Genomic DNA, 21,404 nt, shown 5'->3' on the forward strand with positions numbered 1-21,404 from the left:
GTGGGGGGGGGTGAGGGGATGAATGAACGAATGCCCACTAAAACTCAAATGCAAGCCAATCTTTGCCCATCAAAATCCTACCCATTCCTTGAGGTATGTCTCAAATTCTACTTCCTTCATGTATATGTTCCTTCCCTTGGCCCCAATTTGATATGATTTCCAGCTTCTCTGATTTCCCCTGGAGTTTTGTCAAACCCTCTCTCATGGAGTGATTTTATTCTCCCTAATGCTAACAACTTATCAGGAAGCTCTCCCTTACTCATTGACATACTCCTTGAACCCTGGAGATGCATCTATCTCCACCCCCACCCTTGCCTGCTAACCCAGCCCTTGACACTGCTCAGTGCTATGATACATTACGTGGGTTTGTTGCTAAATTGAATTGCATATTTTCCCACATTTTGGTTGGATCTACAGTTTCTTCTCCTTAGACATGTGATAGCTTCAGCTTTTTACAAAATCTTGTTCTACAAAGAAGAAAGAGAAAGACCCGCTGGCCAGTGTGGAAGCTTCGTAGGAGCATTCAGCTCTTTGCATCCTTCCCATGCACACACCTCCAACCAAAACTACTCACAGGAGAGCCAGCCAAACTCCCTAGAAAACTGACACAGCCAGGCATTCACACTTCAGAAAAAATAAAGATTCAGAACGGGAAAAAAAAAATCATTATGGGCTGCAGCCATCACACAGTGAGAAGCACTAATTATTCTGTGTAGCCTGAGTTTTTCTTAGTAGGCAAACTCTTTTGAATATTAACAAATATTTATTTAGGAATTAATAATTGACATCTATTAAAGCGTAATTTATGGAGAATGAATTCCTCTTGGTTTGGGTTCCCACTGCTGGGCTACATCTGGCTGCTCCAGGAGTGACTCTTTTCTTTTGTTAAAGCAAGATGCAGGGGGAGAACTCGAGCTGGGAACAGGGACGCGCTTCAGTGGCTGCACAGAACAAAGTGTAGTAGGAGGGCGCCAGGTTAGGACTCAGCCCGGACACTGCCACTCCTGTTTGTGTGGCCTTGGGAGAGTTCTTACCCTCCAGAGCCTCCCTTCCAAGGCTAAGAAACAGTCATCTTTATGTCTACCTTTATTTAGGTGGACATGCTTGGTTCGAGTAAAGGAAATTATTTTGTGTTGGCTTGAACAATTCAGGGGAATTTGGGTAAGCAGCTGGATCGTCTCCTGAAGCCCTGCCCAGGGGTGTGGCTGGGCATCAGGAGCCCCTGGGAGCCAGGGCTGGTTAGCTCTCAGCTCACTTTCTGGCTCTCACCTCTGCTCTTCTCCATGCACCTGCTTTTCTCATCCCTTCTTTGGACTCCATGACAAAAGCTGCCTCCTTGTAGCTCCTGAGCTTTCCCGATCCGGGTGCTGCCGTAGAAGACAGTGTGACTATCCCATTTTGTCCCCATTTCTATCTAGCTCTGAGTAGTGCTGGCTGCTTAGTGGAGAGGTACCTGTTACACAACCAACCATGGACAGGAGCACAGGGTACTGTTTACTAAATCGCCTTCCAGGTACCACTGTTTATTCGCTCATTCGTTCATTCATTCATTCAACAACCATTGACCAAGAGCCCACTCTGTGCCAGGAACTTTCCGGGTGCTGAGCAGTGAATGAGGCAGAGAGGTGTGTGGATCAGAGAGGTCACTCTTGTCCCCGAGAACAGGTCATTCCAAGAGAAGCAGCATCGGCAGAGAATCAACAGGAAACCATTCACTCATCTAATTCTGCGAGGCTGTGGGAGAAGCACAAGGAAAGCTCTAAGTCTTCGTAAAATTATAAGAGATTATTCTGTTATCAGACATTTTTAGGGAAAACTAATAAGAAATTAGAGAAAGAGGAAATGGAAGAATGGAGAAAGAAGGCAAGAGAAAAAGGAAAGACCACGGAAATAGAAACAACAGGGAGGTTGATTTTGGACCAATATAAGACTTAGTTTTACACTTGGAGGCTTTGAAAATTAAAATGAACAGTGGTGAGCTCTCCATCACTGGAAAGTATTCAAGCCCAAACTAAATGACCTGTAGTCAGGGCTGATTTAAAGATCACTCATAAACTGGGCAAGACATGGATCAGGTGACTGAAAGGTGCTGTCCCATTCCACAGTTTTGGGAACAGATTTGCATAGTAAAATTCAAGGTCTTAGGAAATGCCACACCTCTGGCCTTCAAGAACAGAGGGAGACTGTCACCCCTGGCCTCCCAAGACAAGAGCTTACACCTCATTTTAACATGAAATAAAAACAGCAATTCATCTCCTCTGGAATGCAAAACTGTGAATTTGAGTGAAATATGCAGTTTTCATTATGTTAAAAGATCTACTCATTACAATCAGGATAAGAGGATGTGAATAAGACAAATTGATCACCACTTTAAATGTATTAATCAGCTTGCAACTCTTGTCACCAGTCAAAACAGAACAGCCAGACATTTATTCTGTCTCAGTTGTGTTTTAGAGCCCATCTCAGGGGGTCACAGGATCAGTGAGCCTCCCTATGCAGTTTATGGGTAAGCAGTCTCAGCACATTGCAAAAGTTCTTGCCTGCTTGCAATTTGACTAAGAAAACACAATTAAATAGGTTTACTCATTCTGCAAATATTTATTGAGTACATACTATGTGCCAGGCATTGTGTAAGGCTTTGGAGATGTATGATAAGTCAGAGCTGGCCCTGGCCCTCCACATTCTTATGGTTTAGTCAGCGGGCAGATGTGCAAGCCATTACAGTAAAGAGTAACTGGGGCTAAATCAGTGGTCAGCATGAAGTGCTATAGGACTAAGGACTAAGCTGGAAGTTGTGGTTGTGGTTGGATGTCCAAGCATGAAAAGGATACTCTGTACAGATCTGTCTAAGCTTTAGGTCTGGGAGGGAATGAAGGCTTTAGTGAGAAGAGAGGCTAGCCCATCTCCAGATTTAGGATATCGGAGGTACAATAAAGAGGCCCAAATACTAAGTTCAGAAAGGACGTGTCTTCTAGTCTATCTAGGTTCCTTTCCTAGCCCAAAGGAAAGCCGTGAACCTGGTCTCAACCCCTCCCAGGCAGTGCCTTAATTCTCTCTCTGTCCCTGACATAATGGCCCTTGGGCAGGTCAGGTTAGGGCCTAGGATCATTGGCAAAGAGAAGGAAGTTGATGGAAGGATTTATTCAAACAATAGGCAGAAGGCCAGTCTCCCAGAAAGTGAGATTCTGGGGGGAGGTTGGGCTGGGAGGAAGTCCAGCGGTTGGGCTGGGTTAAGCTCCAGCAGGATTCTCAGCTCTGGGACAGTCTCCCTTCCCAGAGAACACAATATCAATTCAAGGATTCGGGTGCAAGGGAACCCAGAGCAGAGCCACTTGCCAAGCCTGGGGCAGGAGGTGGCAGCGCAGCCAGAGTTGGAGCATGCCAAGAACAGGGCTCCTTGTTCAACACCAGCACCTTCAATGCCCCCTACCTGAGAACAGGAAGGCAAGGCTGAGCTGAAGTGTGTGGGTGACTAACCCTCCCCTGGGGTAGTAGGAGCTTTAGTAACAGAAAGCCTGACATATGACCACCAACCCTTCCTCCTTCCAGTTAAGGCCAGTGCTCAGAAGGTTGTCTAAAATCCTAGAGGTAGGTTCATGGGAAGCCTGATACCTAAATGAATTGAAACACTTCAGCTTGGGGCTGGGGACTCAGGTATCAGTGGGAAAGTGGGGAAGGGAGATGGAACCACCCAGAAAGGGGGAGCAGCCCAGGAGATTTCTTTAGCTGCCTTTGCTCCAAGCCTCACGGAAAACGTAGAGGAACTATCTGAGGTTAAGAAAAGCCAGGTATCTTCTGGCAGGATCGCTTTTATTCTGAGCAATCCATGAAGCCAAACAATCAATCCACTGGGTTGAACTTTACAAGTTACTGATTGTTTTTTAACTTCAATTATCTGCTGTTGACAATTCCATTATGAGGAGGGAGAGAGGTGTAAATTCGATCTAGGGGCCTCTGGAGCAGGGCATTTATCTGGCTTTATGAGGCTGTGAGAGACCATAATGCATGTTTTATGGGCCCATTCCCATTTTTAATCTGCTTTGATAAGATCACTATGCTAGAAGGATACAGAAACTCACCGGCAGGCCTGGCTCAAGACAGAGACAATGATACTGGCTTGGGAAGGTTTTGCTCCTGAAAGTAGGGTCCATGGGGAATTCCCTGCACGTTGACTCTTAGGATCTTTGCTCATTCAGGGCAGTCTTGTCCCATCCCCCCAGACACCCCCTTTCATAAGATCCTGGGTGGTAACAGGCATGAGAGGGCACAGACCTCAGACTGTGACCGAGTAAATCGCCTTAACCTGTCCTTCAGGACATAGCAGAGCAGCATTTTCCAATGAGCAGCATATGTAGAGAACAGGAGAAAATAGAATTCACAGGCATAGGAACTGACAAGGTTCTAGGCACAGATTTCTGAGCCTAGCTCTTAGAGTCAAAGGTTAATTGAACCCCACCACCCCCAGCCTTGAACATCTCCAATCATCCGCCATCTTGGATCTTCCAACTGTATTCCCTGCTTCAGTTCTCCCATTGGAAGAGGGAGAGAGCATGAGTATTGCCTGAGACAGGGACAGCTGATTCCTGATAAATCCTAACATGCTCCCCACCATGGTCTCCTCTGCAGTTAGCTTGGGGCTGCATGCCAGGTCCGTAGGCTGGGAGTGGAGTCGTCTGTGCTGTTTCCAGCTCAAAGTGGTTAAGAGTGAATTCTCCACACTTTCTTGCCCTTCCCCAGTGTGGGAAACGAGGACTGTCAAGATATCAGAGATGAGCAGTGGGCATAGTTGTTACCCCTGGATCACTGCTGTTACCCCTGGATCATGCTATTCTAGGAGACTGTTTGCTCTTGCTGTCTGGGTTAGCCTAGCCCAACAAATACACCAAGCACCTTCTATGAGCCCAGGACTTCACTAGGTTACTTCCTACACATTTTCTCAGAACAATCTTATGAATGTGTGCTCCAGGAGAGTTTTTACCTAGTACAGTTTGGAGGGTGATGGGATTTCTACATCTTCCAAGATCCTTTTTTCCTGTGTACCTCCAGATGTCATGCCAGACTCCTAGCTCTAGAGACTCTTGGGTTCTGCCTGTTTTTAAGGATTCTCCTGAGAGTCCAGGCTGTTCTCCTGACCACATTTTGCCCTGAACTTGACAGTCTCTGGATGCTGGAAGAATTCACCATTTTACTGAATTTAGTTTACTAGAAGGCGACTAAAGAGTGTATAAGATATTAACTTTTAAGTCAGACAAATCTGGGTTCACATCTTAGCATTATCATTTCATTCATTCATGCATGCATTCACAGTACATAAAATGCTGTCAACACCCAGATGCACCTCTCCAGCTTGGACTGTTACTCTAAACTCCAGTTCCACGTAACCCACTGTCTTCTTGGCCTCTCAAACACAACTAGAGCTCTCTAACCCCAGAGCTTCCTCCAGGCTCCCCCTTTTCATTAAATGGTGCCTCCATGAGCCCAGATGCTCACATCAGAAGCATCCTTGAATCATTCCTCTTCCTTCTCACCTATAGTCTAACCATCACCTATTTCTATAGATTCTATTCCAAATGTCCCTTGAGTTCTTATGTGCATTTCTGTATCCACCGTTCTGGCCCAAGTTCCTATTCTCTCTCACCTGGTATAGATAAACAGCCTCTTTACTGTACTTCTAATTGCCCCCACTCTACTCATTCTCTGCCCAGAAGCCAAAGGGTCTACTCAGGATGTATTTAAGGCTTTGAACTGCGTTTAGTGGGGTAGAAATTCCAAATTCATGTGTAGCCCAGAGTGATCTGTGTACCCTCTCTTGACCTCATGCCCTCTTCTCTTTCTCTCTGTGCCAGCCTTCTTTCCATCCCTGATCAGTTTCTCAGATGGGCCCCATCCTGCCTCTGCCTGGAGTACTAGCTTGCTCCTGGCCTGACCACCTTCTGTCATTATTTTAAAATTCAACTTATATGTCACACTCTCAGGGATGCTTTCACTAAACTCCTGATCTAGATTTGGTCCTCCAGTGTAACTTCTAATCACACCCTGTACTTTTCCTTTATTTCAATTTGGACTTGTATATTTATTTATGTGTTTATTTTTTTTAATGTCATCTCTTTGACTAGACCATAAGCTCCACAGGGGCAAAGATAACCCACAGTGTCTGGCACACAGCATGTGCTCTGTATATACTGTTGAATGGTGAAGGAGTGTTTATTGAGTGGCAGGCAGGTACTGCTGCTACAGGGGGAACAGGGACCTAGCTTCAGGGGCCAACTAAGGTGTGCATATACAGGGACCCTACTGTAAGAAACGTTCTGAGAAGTCCATATTTATTTATAAGATATCAAAATGAGAAGGTGCTGATATAAAAATAGATTATTTGGGACACAGGCTTCTTCCTAGGAATCATTTAATAGCTAACATTTACGCGGTGCTTACTATGTGTCAGGTGCTGTATCTAAATCAACTATTCATCCTCACCAAGACCCTAAGAGGTAGAGTCTGCTTTTGTGTCCATTTTTTAAATGGGGAATCTGAGACACAGAGAGGTTTAGTGACTTACCCAAGGTCACACAGCTAATAAGTGGCAGAGCCAAGATTCTTGCCTGGGCTTTCTGTATCCAGAGAGTGCTCTTAGCCACTTCATGCTATTCTAGGAAATGTTTCTTGCTGCTCTCTAAAATAGCAGATGACTGACAAATGAATTTTAGGCCCACAATTCAGATAGACACCAAAAATAGGGACATAACATCAGAATTCTCAGACAGATTGTGAAATGCAGCTAGGACACAGCATTTCCTGACGGTGTCAGAAAGCTGGGGAGACCTGGGAAGACCTAGTCTGGCCATCACTAATTCACTGTGACATTGGACAGGCTACTTCATTCTCCGAGGGGTTGGATTAGTTCATCTCTGAAGTTTCCTCAAATTTAATACCCCAGAATTGTGTGCTTGTCTAGGGAACAATGTTGAATAAAGTCCCGACCCTCTTTTCATTCATTACCAAGAAATTAACTGAGCACCCTTTTTTACCCGATCATTTAAGTATAGGGCAAGATCAAATGAATCAGAGAGGGAGAGACCGAGGCAGAATTGAAGAAAGAGAGGGTGAAGCGAGGGGAGGAAAAGAAGGGAATAGAGGCAAACAAGAGGAACCAGAGGACAGAGTGAAACTGAAAAGACAGGAAAAGGTGAACAAGGCTGCCTCCGCCAGGAGCTGCCCGCAACAAGAAGGCACACGTGAGTTTGCAAATTGACTCAGTTTCTTCTCGCAGTGTTGACGGCCGTCAGAGGCTTTTGACTTGCTCTGAGCCAAGAGAGAGAAATAAAAAAGGATGATTTAAAAGCCACAAACATGCGGAGCAGAGATTGCAGATACAGAACAATAAATGTCCTGGTCAAGTTGCCGATTGGAGTATCTGTATTAGGCCGTGTTTGTAGTCTCCGCGTGTAGAGCGATGGAGAGCTTAGATTGTGGCCGGGGAAGTCACACAACAATGGGGCCTGATGTTTTGTTTCCACTTTTCAAAGGCGCTCCTTTTTTTCTTCCCGGTGATAAGGCCCAGGAAATGGTTAGTGACACGCTCGTGGGAACCTATGGAAAAGAATACACACTGTATCAATGGCGCAGCCGCAGGCCCAGGAGCAGAGCGGGTGGGTGGGGGGACTGCAGGCTCCCTGCATGGGCTGTGGCGGAGAGATAGCATTGAGCAGGCCACCCGGAGCCGTGCGCCCCCAGTCTGGGGACCGAGCCCCTTTAGAGCCCCTTTATCCAGCCAGAATGGGTGGAAGGCCAGACAATGTAGCGCTATATTTGGTTTGACAACAAAGGGCCCTAGAAAGATTTGATAGTACAGGGATGGTCGGAAAGGCGGTGCAGGTTGCAGCACAATAAGAGCTTTGCAAAGGTATTTAGCAGGGCCCTTTATGCCGGGAACATGGCAGGGTTTGGATGTCGGCGTGATGTCTAATGGCTTTTGTGTGGACCAGGGCTCTATTTACCAGAGTGTGGTTCCTGGGCAGGGCTGACAGAAGTGCCAGGGTGGTCTTAGTGTCATCGCACTTAGGAGCTACCTGGAGTCACACTCCATGACCTCAGTCCTCTTCTTCCCCTGAGCCCAGGCTCCAGCAGGCCCAGAAAGCCCCAGGTCAAGGGGAAGTTGGAAGAGGAAGAGCTGGAGGCAGACTTTTGCAGGGAGTAGGCTGTCAACTGAGACTTCCCAACAGGAAAGAGGCAACTGTACTTCCATCCTGGGACAGGTGTCCACAAGGATGGGGAGGGATGAAGGTGTAGGATGGATGGGGAGGGATGGGGTATAGCTTGGGAAGGGTAGAGCATAAGGTTTTGAATGGCATTGTTTACAAAGCCGATCTTAAGGAGTTCCTGCCAGAGAGAAGGCAACAAGAATAAGAGTCCAGGCCCTGGGTGATAAGGCTGACAAGAGTCTGGAGAAATAGCTCTGGGAGGTGTGTGTGTTGCCATGGTGGGTGGAGGGGAGGGGTGGTCCAGGCAGGACTTCTGCTGCCCTAGAACCTGGGGTCTTCTGGGAGGAGGGGGCAGAGTGAAAAAAGCAGCCCTAGAAACAGAAGGCAGTGGGGTCAGGTGGGGGCAGGCTGGCTGGACCAGAGGAGGGTTCTGGACCAGGTGTGTGGGAATGGGGCCTAGACGCTGACATATTTAGGGCTTCTGTCCTGGGGGGAGGAGCATTAGTGACTATTTTCAACCTCAATTCTGTCTTTTCTCTTTGAAAACTAATGCCTGGCTGCCCCTGTACAGGTTGTGAGAAAAGAATAGGGCAAGCGGAAAGGGGATGAAGGCTAGGGCTGGGACAGGACCAGAGACATCTCAGAGTCGCTTTGCTCTGGCAGGTGACCTCAGGGGTCATGGGCCCATCAGACCAGTCCTGCCCTTGTAGCTAGAGAAGTCTGGAACAAAGCAGTCTTGATTGGAGGGGACATCCTGGTCTGGGAGCACTTTCTTCCTATTGCCTTCTTTGCAAAGCAGGATTAACTTTGTGGATACAGCTTGGGGCAAGTGTTTCCCCACTGAGAGGCATACCTAACTTCCCTCTGCTCCCTTACCAGGACCATGATATCCTCCAGAAGTGTTTCCTAGTGATTTCCTTCAATTTTGTTCGGTTTTTATCAGCTCCATCCATTCATCCATACAGTAAGGATTTACTTCACTCCTAGGTGCCAAGTGTTACATCAGATACTAGAAATAGAGTACTCGTCCCTTAGTATCCACAGGGCATCGGTTCCAGGTCCCCCGAGGATATCAAAATCCACGGACACTCAAGTCCCTTATATAAAATGGCATAGTATTTGCACCTAACATCCCATGTATTTTAAGTCAGCTCTAGGTTAACTTATAATACCTAATATGTAAATGCTATGGAAATAGTTGTAAATACAATGTAAATGCTAGGTAAATAGTTGACTGCACGTGGCAAATTCAAGTTTTCCTTTTTGGAACTTCCTGGGATTTTTTTCGAATATTTTCAATCCGTGGTTAGTTGAATTCATGGTTGCCAAACTCATGGATATGAAAGGCCAACTGTACTGAACTCCCGAAGCCTGGCTCCTGAGTCCTCAGACTAGTAAGGAAGATAATGGTCTAAACACATAATGATCAGGACAAAATCAGAACAGCAGCTGTTACGGTAGCTCAGAGGAGGGAATATCGGATTCTATCAAGGAAAGACCAAGAAGTCTTCAGGGGAAACATGATATTTAATAAAAGTGATCTAAATCTATGTTATGGGCTAAACAGTGTTCCCCCCTCAAATTTATATGTTGAAGTTCTAATATCCAGTATTTCAGAATGTGACTGGATTTGGAGATAGGTTCTTTAAAGAAGTAATTAAATGAGGTTACTGGGATGGCCCTAATTCAATATGACCAGTGTCTTCCTAAGAAGAGGAAATTTAGACACAAGCACATTCAGAGGGAAGATGAGGTGAAGACACAGGGAGAAGACGGCCATCTACACACCGAGGAACGAAGCCTAGAAGAGATCTTTACCTCATGGCCTCCAGAATGAACCAACCCTGATGACACCTTGATCTCAGACTTCCAGCCTCCAGAAGTATGAGAAAATAAATTTCTGTTGTGTCAGCAGTTCAGTCTGTGGTACTTTGTTATGGCAGCCCTAGAAAAAAAATACAGTTACCACCCCAAAACACTGTGACATTCTTTGAGGGAAGGAACCTTTCTTGAGTGTCTGGCACAGTGCTCGACACATGTAGGTGCTTAGTAAATGCTAACCCGAAAGGAACAGCAGGGCATTGTTAACTCCAACTATATCAGCCTCAAGTAGAACATGCACATCAGAGAGAAAACAGCCCTGTTCCTAAACAGTACTCAATTTTCTATCTCAGTTTACATTATCCATCCACAGTCAGTAAGTCAGTTAGCAATTTATTTAACATATATCGAGAACTAATTATGTGTTAGCCACTGGATAGTATAGTGGGAAGAAAGGTCCTCTTGGATGAAAAAGTGTTTCCTCAGCTTCTCCCCAAAGCAAGGAATGTCTCTCACCAGCGTCACATCTCTGTCTGCCACAGGGATGATGCTCCAGGACAAGTTTGGCACACTCTGGGCTGAGGTCCATGGCCCAGCCAGTCCTTAGCACTGGCTCAGCGGAGGGCTGAGGTAGCAGGTACAGGAGCCTGAGGGCACCATTAAGGGGCCTGGCAGGAGAGGCATTTCAGATGTGGGACTGACTGAACTCTGAATTTTTTCTTTCTTATGCTGGTGAGTATTCCTGTCCTGGAGTGAACCCAGGGCTGACAGGGATAGACCTATGGATCCCAGGATACCGTCAGGAGTTTCAGGTTCTAACTGGTGGGCACCCAGCTGCTGGGACAGCTTAGTGATAGGAAGGATATGGAGCAATTGTGGTTGTTAATGAGGAGTGGGGAGTCAGCCAAGAAGCACAGTGGTGGCATCTGCCATAACACTTCCTACAGCTTTGGAGATAAACACTGTGGGTCAAATCCACATGCATTTACACACACACATGAGTACACGCCAGCATATGCTCTCATTCACTCCTGGGAGCATGCACAGAGGTCAGCATGTAAAACATGCATGTTGACATGGCACTTGCACATATCACACTGGGCAGCAGTCATGGGCACAATGCGCATACAGAGCCACACATGCTCATGGACTCCACACAAGCACTTACCTTTCAAAGCATATGTTGACACATTAAAAATTAAGTCCAGCAATGACCGGGCTATGAAAGTTATATGAGTTACTACAGAACATGAAATTCATCCCTCATCAGGATCTGTATCTTCTTCAACGCTTCCAAAAGTCCTCTTGGGACCAAAAACACAGGTTTTTCACCATTTGGGTTAAAGTTTCCTTGTCTTCCTTACAGATCTTTGAGAAAAACAGTTGGAAATTGTCCTCAGTTCCTTTATAAGATACAAAGTGCCTGCCAACACTTGCCACCATTATTTATGATTTTTAGAAGCAGAAAGACAGTGTGATGCAAGTGGAAAAGCAGTGGCCTAGGAATCAGAAGATTTAGATTCTAGTCCCAGTTTTGCCTCTCTCTTGCTAGAGAATTGATCTGGATCCAGGATGACAAGTTTCTTCTCAATCCCATCTCTGATGTCTGTGTTGAGTATTCTAAGGCTATGAACAGGCTCAAAAAGGCAGTGCCATGTTTGGTTAGTTATGTCAGACTTAGGCTCAGAATAAGCATGGTTCTGACCCTTCTATTTCTAATAGTCTCTAAGTATATAGTATGGTTATCATGACTCAGGAACTAGAGAAACAGAGCTCAGTCTACATCAAGTTGCTTCTCTGTGGCACTGCCAGCTCATTGGTCAAGACAGGGACCACACATGCACCTCTCTCTTCTTCCCATCCTGTCCTTCCAGTTCTTCTTTAGCCTAAGAAATCCTTTGAGTCGTTAATAATGTTTTTTTTTGGTTTTGTGACCTGAATGACTTTTATTGAGACTTTACCACAGTGGCTGAGTGTATAATCTCTGTATTTAAATGGAAAGATGTCCCCAAGAACTCCTCAAAGCTATATATTAAGGGCCCATCTTGTGGTTACCAAGAGAGGTGGAGGGTTGCCTGCTATGCGATTTGCACAACACAACTCCCACTCCAACTCTATGAGGCAGTGTTTGCCTCCTGGATCTGACAGCAGTTTTGGTCTCTGAACAACAGTTGTACCCTCTAGGCTCTGGTTATGATTCACATTAATGGGAGAAGAGGGAGCAGAAAGACTGGGACCCCTTATGATTCTAACTATACCAATAGAAAAAGGCAACAACAATGAAAAATCCAGTTCAGACAGACCTAGGCCTTAAATTCTACGTGTTGACATACCAGCCTTCCTCCACTGGGTCAAATAGTTTCTCAAGAGTAATTGAGATGTTCCAATGTGCAACCACTACACTAGGCACTGGGTACATATATATCGCTTGTGTCATTTCATAGGTTCCACATGCCTAGTAGGTGAGTAATACCTGCATTTTTCAAGTGAGAAAGCTGAGGAGGGAGGCTAAGTTAGACAGATAGGAAATGGTGGACCTGGAATCTGTACCCACATTGGCCTGACTCCACCGTGATCTACTGCCACCTGGGTAGTATCACTGCAGATTCATGAATGCTACCCTGGTTCACCATTCTCTAGTCGAGAATATACAGGTATTCTCCACAGTCATTTCCTACTGGGAGCGAGCCCCATTAACCAGAATTCTTCCTGGAGCAGTGGACTTGACTCTGAACAGAAAAACTTTTGAGAACTGAAATATAGGATGGATCACCAGCCAGGTCCAGACCAGCCACCAGGTAGTGCACACACAAGACAGATCCAAACAGCATTACAAGGTCTTTGAAAAACAAAACAAAACAACTGATATTGTCACCAAAACTCCTAAAAGACTATCTTTGGAACTTGTGACCTGAACCCAATAAGGTCAACTGAATGTTAAACTAAACAAACACATTTTACGTAGTTTAAGCATGACCCCTAATCTCATAACATAATATTCAAAATGGGAAAAACAAAATCCCAAACTGCTCAGTGTATGAATAACTAAGAAAATCTAAACTCACAGGGGAATAGACATGGAACAGACAACCAATACTTTACCAAGATGACACAGATGTTGAAATTATCGAAGTCTGTGAAGCAGCCATTATAAGAACATTCCAAGAAGTAAGGATGAATAGTCTTGAAACAAATGGAAATATAGAAACCCTTGGGAGGAAATAGAACATTTATGTAAGAACAAAATGGAAATTTCTGTCACATCTTACAGAAGAACCCGAATGAACTTTTGGCCAACCCAATACAATAACCAAAACTATAATACAATAAACAAATACAATAACCAAAAATAACAACTCACTGGATGGGCTTAATAGCACAAAGGAAAAAGTCAGTGAACTTTAATATAGATCAATAAGAATTATCCAATTTGTAAAACAGAGAATAAAAAAAGAGTACATGAATAAAAATGAAGATAGCCTCAGGGATATGTGAGATAATACCAAAAATTTCAACATTTGTGTCATTGGAGAAGAAAGTGGAACAACATTTTTAAATTGCTGAAAGAAAAGAACTGCCAACTTAGAAATAAAAATATGCTTTAGGAATGAAGGTGAGATAGGGAAATTTGTTGCCAATAGATTGCTTTAAAAGAAGGGATATAGAAAAATTTTTAGATAAAAGGAAAATGATACTAAAGGGAAACTTGGAATGTCACAAATAAGGGGAAAGAAACTGTAGTGGTAAATATCTAGCTAAATATGATAAACTATTATTTTCTTGAATTATTTAGAAATGTATGATGTTTGAAAGTAAAGGGCATAACATTTTTGATGGGGTTTTCAATGGATGTAGATATAACACTGAAGATAACTATGACATAAAGTGGGGAGGGTGAGTAACATATATGGTGATAAGGTTTCTACATTCCACTTAATATGGAAACCACTGATTCTAGGTAGACTGTGAAGAGATAAGCATGTATGTTTAAATTCCTTAGTAACCACTAAAAATAAATATACAAAAATATATAGTTAAAACACTATATATTTTTAAAAATATAGAAGGATCTGGCACTATAATAAAAGTATCAATTCACTAAGAAAATGTAACCAACTTAAATGTGTATGCATCTACCAATAGAGCTTCAAAATATATGAAGCAGGGATTTCCCTGGTGGTGCAGTGGTTGAGAACCTGCTTCCCAATGCAGGGGACACGGGTTTGAGCCTTGGTCCAGGAAGATCCCACATGCTGCGGAGCAAGTAAGCCCATGCACCACAACTACTGAACCTGCACTCTAGAGCCTGCATGCCACAACCATTGAAGCCTGCGCGCCTAGAGCCCATGCTCCACAACAAGAGAAGCCACCACAATGAGAAGCCCATGCACCGCAACGAAGAGTAGCCCCCACTCGCCGCAACTAGAGAAAGCCCGTGCGCAGCAATGAAGACCCAAAGCAGCCATAAATAAATAAATTTATAAAATATATATATGAAGCAAAAATGGACTAAGTGAAAAATATAAACAAATTCACAATTACAGTTAGAGATTTTCAACATATCTCTCTCAATAATTGATAGAACAAATAGGCAGAAAATCAGAAATGGTATATAATAACTGAATAACACCATTGACCAGCTGGATCTAATTGACATTTAGCAAACACTTCACCTAACAGCAGAAGCCACATTCTTTTAAAGTTCACCAGGATCACTTACCAAAATAGACCATATCCTGGTCAACTAAGCAAAACTTCACACATTTAAATCATTGAAAACATACAAAGTGAGTTATTTGACCAAAGTGAAATTAAACTTGAAATCAATAATGGAAAGATAACAGGAAAGTCTTGAAAATTAAACAATATACTTCTAAATCGTCTATAGATCAAAAAGGAAGTCTCAAGAAAAATTAGAAAATATTTTCAATTGAGTAAATGAAAATACAACTTATCAAGATTTGTGAGATTCAGCTAAAGCATTGCTTAGAGGAATATTTATAGCAGTAGATGTTTATATAAGCAAAGAAGAAATACCTCAAATCAATAAGCTAAGCTTCCACATTAACTTGAAAAAGAGCAAAATAAACCCAAAGCATGAAGAAGAACAAAAATGAAGAACAGAAATCAATAAAATTGAAATCAGAAAAAAAAATAGAGAATTTCAATGAAACTAAAAACTCGTTCTTTGAAAAGATAAAAAAAATTAATACACTTATAGCAATACTGACAATGAAAATAAATAAAAGACTACAAATTGCCAATATCAGCAATGAAAGAGAGAATATCATGACAGATCCAACAGACAGGAGAAGGTTTAATAAGTGTATTCTACAGACAATTCTATACATATACATTTGACAATTTATATGAAATGAAGCAATTCCTTGAAAACCATAAATTCACCCAAGATGACATAAATAATTTAAGTAGTCCTATAACTCTTTAAAAGTTTGAGTTCATACTTTAAAATCTTCGGAGAAAGAAATCTTCAGGCACACATGATTTCACTGGCAAGACTAGCAAATATTTAAAGAACAAATAGCACAAATTCTACATGCTCTCTTCCAGAAAGTAGAAGAGGAGAGAAGACTTTCAATTCATTTTATGAGGTCCACATTACCTGACACTAAAACAGACAAAGACATCATAAGGAAAAACTCAAAACCAATAACCCTCATCAACATAGATGCAAAAATCCTAAACATAAAATTAGCAAATTGAATCTAAATGAAATATTAAAACCATGATCAATATGACTTATCCTGGGAATGTAGGACTGGTTCAGTATTCAAAAATTGATCAACATAATACACCTTATTAATATTCTAAAAAATAAAGGCCATAAGATCCATCAACTTGACAAAATTCAGCATCCAATCATGATTTTAAAAAAATGTTCAGAAAACTAGAGACTAGGAGTATAAGGAAACTCTCTCAACCTGATAAAGGGAATTTATAAGAACCTACAGCTATCATCATGCTTAATGGTGAAAGACTGAATGCTTTTCCCCTAAGATCAGGAACAAAGGAAGGATATCCACCTTTACCACCCTTGTCCAACATTGTTTTGGAAGTCTTAGCCATAGACATACCAAGTTCATGGATTGGAACACTTGGCATAGTAAAGATGTCAATTGTCCCAAAATCCATTTATAGATTTTATGCAATTCCAAGAAAAATTCCAGTGGGAATTCTTGTCAGTACAAATAAGCTGAGTCTAAAATTTATGTGTACACACAAAAGAACTAGCACTGCCAGAATAATTTTGAAAAGAGTAATAAAATTGGAGAAATCACATTACTGATTTTTAGATTTAATATAAAACTACTGAATCAAGACAAGGGAAGAAATAAACACAATTGAATGGAATAGAGAATCCAGAGATAGACCCACAAAAATATGGCTAATTTATTTTTGACAAAAGTACAAAAGCTGCAATAGAAAAAAAGGTATTATTTGCTATAAATTGCAGCAAATTGCATTGAAACAATTTGAAGTCCATTTACAAAAAAAAAAGTACCAATGAACCTAAACCTCACACCTTATATAAAAATCAACTAAAATTGGATCATAGATCTAAGTGTAAAAAATAAAAGTTTACAATTTTAGAATAAATTTAGGGGAAAAAATCTGTGTGACCTTGGTTTTGATGATGAGTTTTTAGACATGAAACTAAACATTCATTTTATAAAACATTCATTGACAAATTAAATTTCATCAAAATTAAAAACTTTTTATCTGTGAAAGGTACTGTTGAGAAAATGAAAATATAAGCTATAGACTGGGAGAAAATATTGGCAAATCACAAATCTATCAATGTCATTTTATGCAGATTGTGCAAAGAATTCTCAGAATTCAAGACACAATTTTTAAAAAAAGGAAAGAAAAAGAACCCAGAATTTAAAAATTGGCAAAAGATGTGTATGGACATTTCACTAAAAAGGATATACAGATTGCAAATAACATGAAAAGCTTTTCAACATCATAGCTGTCAGGAAAATGCAAATTAAAATCATGATAAGATAGCACTGCAAAACTATTAGAATAGCATTAAAAAAAATCTTGCCAATGTAAAGATTTTGTGAGAATTCAGAGCTACTAGAACTGCAAGAATTCAGAGCAATTAGAACTGTCATATATTTCAGATGGGACTCCAAAATGTTATAGCACTCGGGAAAGGTTTGGCAGTTTCTTATAAAGTTAAACATACACTTACCTTATTACTCATGAGTCCCATTCCTAGCTATTTACCTTGTATAAACTTATATTCACAAAAAAAACCTACATGAGCATGTTCATAGTAGCTCTATTAATAATCACCAAAAACTAGAAACAAGTCAAATGTCCTTCAACAGGTAAATGAATAAGCTAACTGTGGTACTTCACTCAGCAATATAAAGAAATGCACTATTGCTACATAAAAAAGTCAGATAAATTTTAAAGTTATTATGCTGAGGAAGAAGCCAATCTCAGTAGATTATATACTGTGTGATTTCACTTATATGATAATCTCGAAAAGGCAAAGGGGGCTTCCCTGGTGGCGCAGTGGTTGAGAGTCCACCTGCTGATGCAGGGGACACGGGTTTGTGCCCCGGTCCGGGAAGGTCCCACATGCCGCGTAGCGGCTGGGCCCATGAGCCATGGCCGCTGAACCTGCGCGTTCGGAGCCTGTGCTTCGCAACGGAAGAGGCCACAACAGTGAGAGGCCCGCGTACCGCAAAAAATAAATAAATAAAGGCAAAGGTACAGTGATGGAGTACAGATAAGTGGTTGCTAAGAGTTGGGAATGGGAGGAGGATGACTACAAAAAGGTAGCGTGAGGAAATTTGGGGGAGTGACGAAACTGTTTTTCATCTTGATTGTGTGGTGGTTATATGGGTATGTACATGTGTTAAAACTCATAAAACTTTACACCAGAAAAAGTAAGTTTTACTGTATGCTAGTTTTTTTTTTTACATCTTTATTGGAGTATAATTGCTTTACAATGGTGTGTTAGTTTCTGCTTTATAACAGTGAATCAGTTATACATATGTTCCCATATCTCTTCCCTCTTGCGTCTCCCTCCCTCCCACCCTCCCTATCCCACCTGTCTAGGTGGTCACAAAGCACCAAGCTGATCTCCCTGTGCTATGCGGCTGCTTCCCACTAGTGTATGCTAGTATTAAAACAAAAAAAGTAAAGTCTGTATTAAAAATGAAGAAAGATGTAAAAATAGTGATCTAAGGTTCATTCTTGAGAATCTAGACAAAGCAGAGAAAATTAAATCCAAAATAAACAGAAGAAAAATAATAAAAATGAGAGAGATTTTGCTTAAATAGAAAATTGACAAGCAGTAGAGAAAATCAACAAAATCAAACTTTTTTTAAAGGATTAATACAATTGATAAACTCTTAAGAAGACTAGTAAAATAAATAAATAAATAAATAAATAAAACCCACAAACTATTAGTTTCGTGAATAAAAGGGAGACAACACTACAGATCTTAGAGACATTGAAGAGATAAGAAAAGTTATAAACAAATTTTTGTCAATAAATTCAACCACTTAGAGAAAATGAACAAGTGCCTTGAAAAACTGACTCAAAGAGAAATGGATACAAGAAGAAATAACAAATCTAAATTTCCCTAAATTGCTTTCATAATTAAAAACCTCCTCACAAAGAAAACTATAAGCCCAGATGATTTTACTGGTGAATCTTATTGAATATTTAAGGAATTATAAAACACAATTTTACATAAATTCAGAGGAGGAGGCAACCTCTTCAATCTGATAAAGTAAGCTAACATTTTAATGAAGTATGCCCACTTCTGCCCTAATATTAGATATCTGCTCTTACCAGTATATCTGCTCTTACTTCTTCAATTCAAATTGTACTGTAAGCCTAGCCAGTGCAATAAGGCAAGAAAATGAAATAAAAAGTGTGAAATTTGGAAAGGAATAGGTAAAAATGTTTTTTGCACATGAAGTGATTGTGTACATAGGAAATACTATGAAAATCTACAAACAAAACTACTGAAACTATTTTAGAAACAATATCCAAAACAAAATGTGATAAACTACTGCTATAAACAACATAAATGAATCTCAAAAGCATTATGTTGTGTAAAAGAAGGCAAACATAAAGAATACATATTGTATGATTCCATTTATATGACAACTAAGAACAAACACAACTTATCTATAGTGATAGAAGTCAGAGAAGTGGTTAGGACACTCTTGGAAGTTGAGTGTAGGGAAGGCAAGGATTGCCTGGAAAGGGGCATGAAGGAATAAATCAATTTTATCTCTATATATAAGAGATGAACAATGGGAAATAATTATTTTAAAGTTTACATTGGCATGACAAAACACCAAATTTATAGTAGTAACTCCAAAAAAAGGCATACACGACCTCTATATTGAAAACTACAAAAAAATTGCTGACAGAAATTAATAAATACAGATATATAATACCATGTTAATGAATTGGAAGATGCAATATTATTAAGGTGTTTATAGTCCTCACATTGATCTTTACAGTCAACATTTGAAATCTGGGCAAACTTTTTTGAAGAAACTGACAAGAGGATTCTAACATTAATATAGAAATTCAAAGATCTAGAATAGTCAAAACAATCTTGAAAAATGAAAAACAGATTTGAAGGACCTACATTAACTTTCCAACATATAGTTACACTACAGTAGTCAAGACAATATGCTTCTGGCAAAATAATAATCTAATTTGGCAAACACCAAAGAAAACAAAATACAGAGTCTAGAAATAGACTCTCACTTATATTGATCTGGATAAAATTGCCCCTTGCTTGGTCTGTCAAGTCCTTAAACCAGGCTGCAGAAGCACTTGGGGGTGAAGGAGCCCGTAGTGTTTCAAAGTGAACATCCATGCACACTGATGTTTTTGCCTGACATACCCCAACTCACTGCATCAGAATTCTGCTGAATCCTGGAATTTGTAGAGTTGGGTTAGGATAGTCAGGTCTTTGTGCTTCTACATCTGTCAGTCTTTGACAGAGATGAGGTGAGGTGGTCTTCCATAGCTGAGGCAATCCCTGAAGACTGCCTGCCGATGGCCCTCCCAGCAATGAGTGCAGCAGGTCCTTCACTGCAGGGACCCCTGGAGCAACTCTCTCGTATTTTGTTCCTCCACACTCTTGCTGCTATCTCCAGCAGCTCTCCTGGTCGTGGGACTCATTCCTCTTCCTCCTTCTCCTTTTTCTTCTTCTATCACTCTTGGTATCCAAAATTTTATGAAGGTGGGAACTAAAGAGTACAAAACAAGATCAAATCATTTGATTTTTCAAGCTCCTCCTAATTAAAATTTCTCCCCTGGCCTGAATCTTAGATTGGAGACCTGCAGGCTGGAAGGGGTTCTCTAGCCCCCTCCTTGCTCCTTGTTCCCTGCTTGCATTCCTCGTTCCATCTCCTCCTCTACTGCCCCTGGTCCTCCAGGTCCTCTCCACTGGAAAGGGTCTTGTGGAACCTGAAGGCAGTATGATGTTTGAGGTAGCTGTTTTCAGGAAGGATGCTCCTGAAAGTGCAGGGCATTTTTGAAAGAGCAAAGGGAAGATGCAGGTGGGAAAATTAACAGCCCAGAGGTTCAGCAGGTCTGGATATGATCCTGATTCTGCCATGCACCCTCACCATGTCCTACAATCTCAGGCCTGGATAAAATCAGAGGTCATCTGTCACTGTCCCTCTTTGGACCTTAGCTGTGCCATCTCTAAATGGGGTGTTAATATGGTGTGGATAAGTGGTTGCTCATGTGTGCATCCAACTCTGTAATTCATTGGCTTGGTAGGAGCTAAGGCAGGAGTGGGGCTGCTTGTGCACTGGCTGGCCCACATGCTTGCCACACACGGGCACACATTCTCTTCTCTCCTGCATGTAAGAGGATCCTTCTCACATCTCACCAATGAGAGCTGTACATATGCCATCCTCCCCACAGCCACCACCTCCTAGCCTCAGGGTGGAAGCTCTCTCCCAGTGGCACATGGGAATCAGAGCACTGTACAGATGGTTCTGAGTCAATAATGACAATTAACACAATGAAGACACGACAGATGGCTACACTTATTGTGCCAGGGACCGTGCTAAGCTCTTCAGCATGCTATTGACTCCTCACAACAAGGCATAATATTTGCTACAAATATCCTGTTTTACAGATTTAAAAACTGAGGTCCAAAGAAAATACTTATAGTTTTACCCCAGTTCATTCTGTTGGTAGATGGAGAAGCCCAGTTTAGAATCCAGGCATCTGACTACAGAGCCTGTGCTTTTCACTACCATGAAAGTGGACTTGCTACCTGAAACAATTCCTCCTTTTGGTCCAGACAAGCAGCTTGCCTTTTTTTTTTTTTTTTTTTTTTTTTTTTTTTTTTTTTTT

The sequence above is a fragment of the Neophocaena asiaeorientalis genome, unplaced genomic scaffold (genome assembly GCF_003031525.2).
Source record: "Neophocaena asiaeorientalis asiaeorientalis breed wild unplaced genomic scaffold, Neophocaena_asiaeorientalis_V1.1 scaffold571, whole genome shotgun sequence".
In the NCBI taxonomy this organism is placed as follows: domain Eukaryota; kingdom Metazoa; phylum Chordata; class Mammalia; order Artiodactyla; family Phocoenidae; genus Neophocaena; species Neophocaena asiaeorientalis.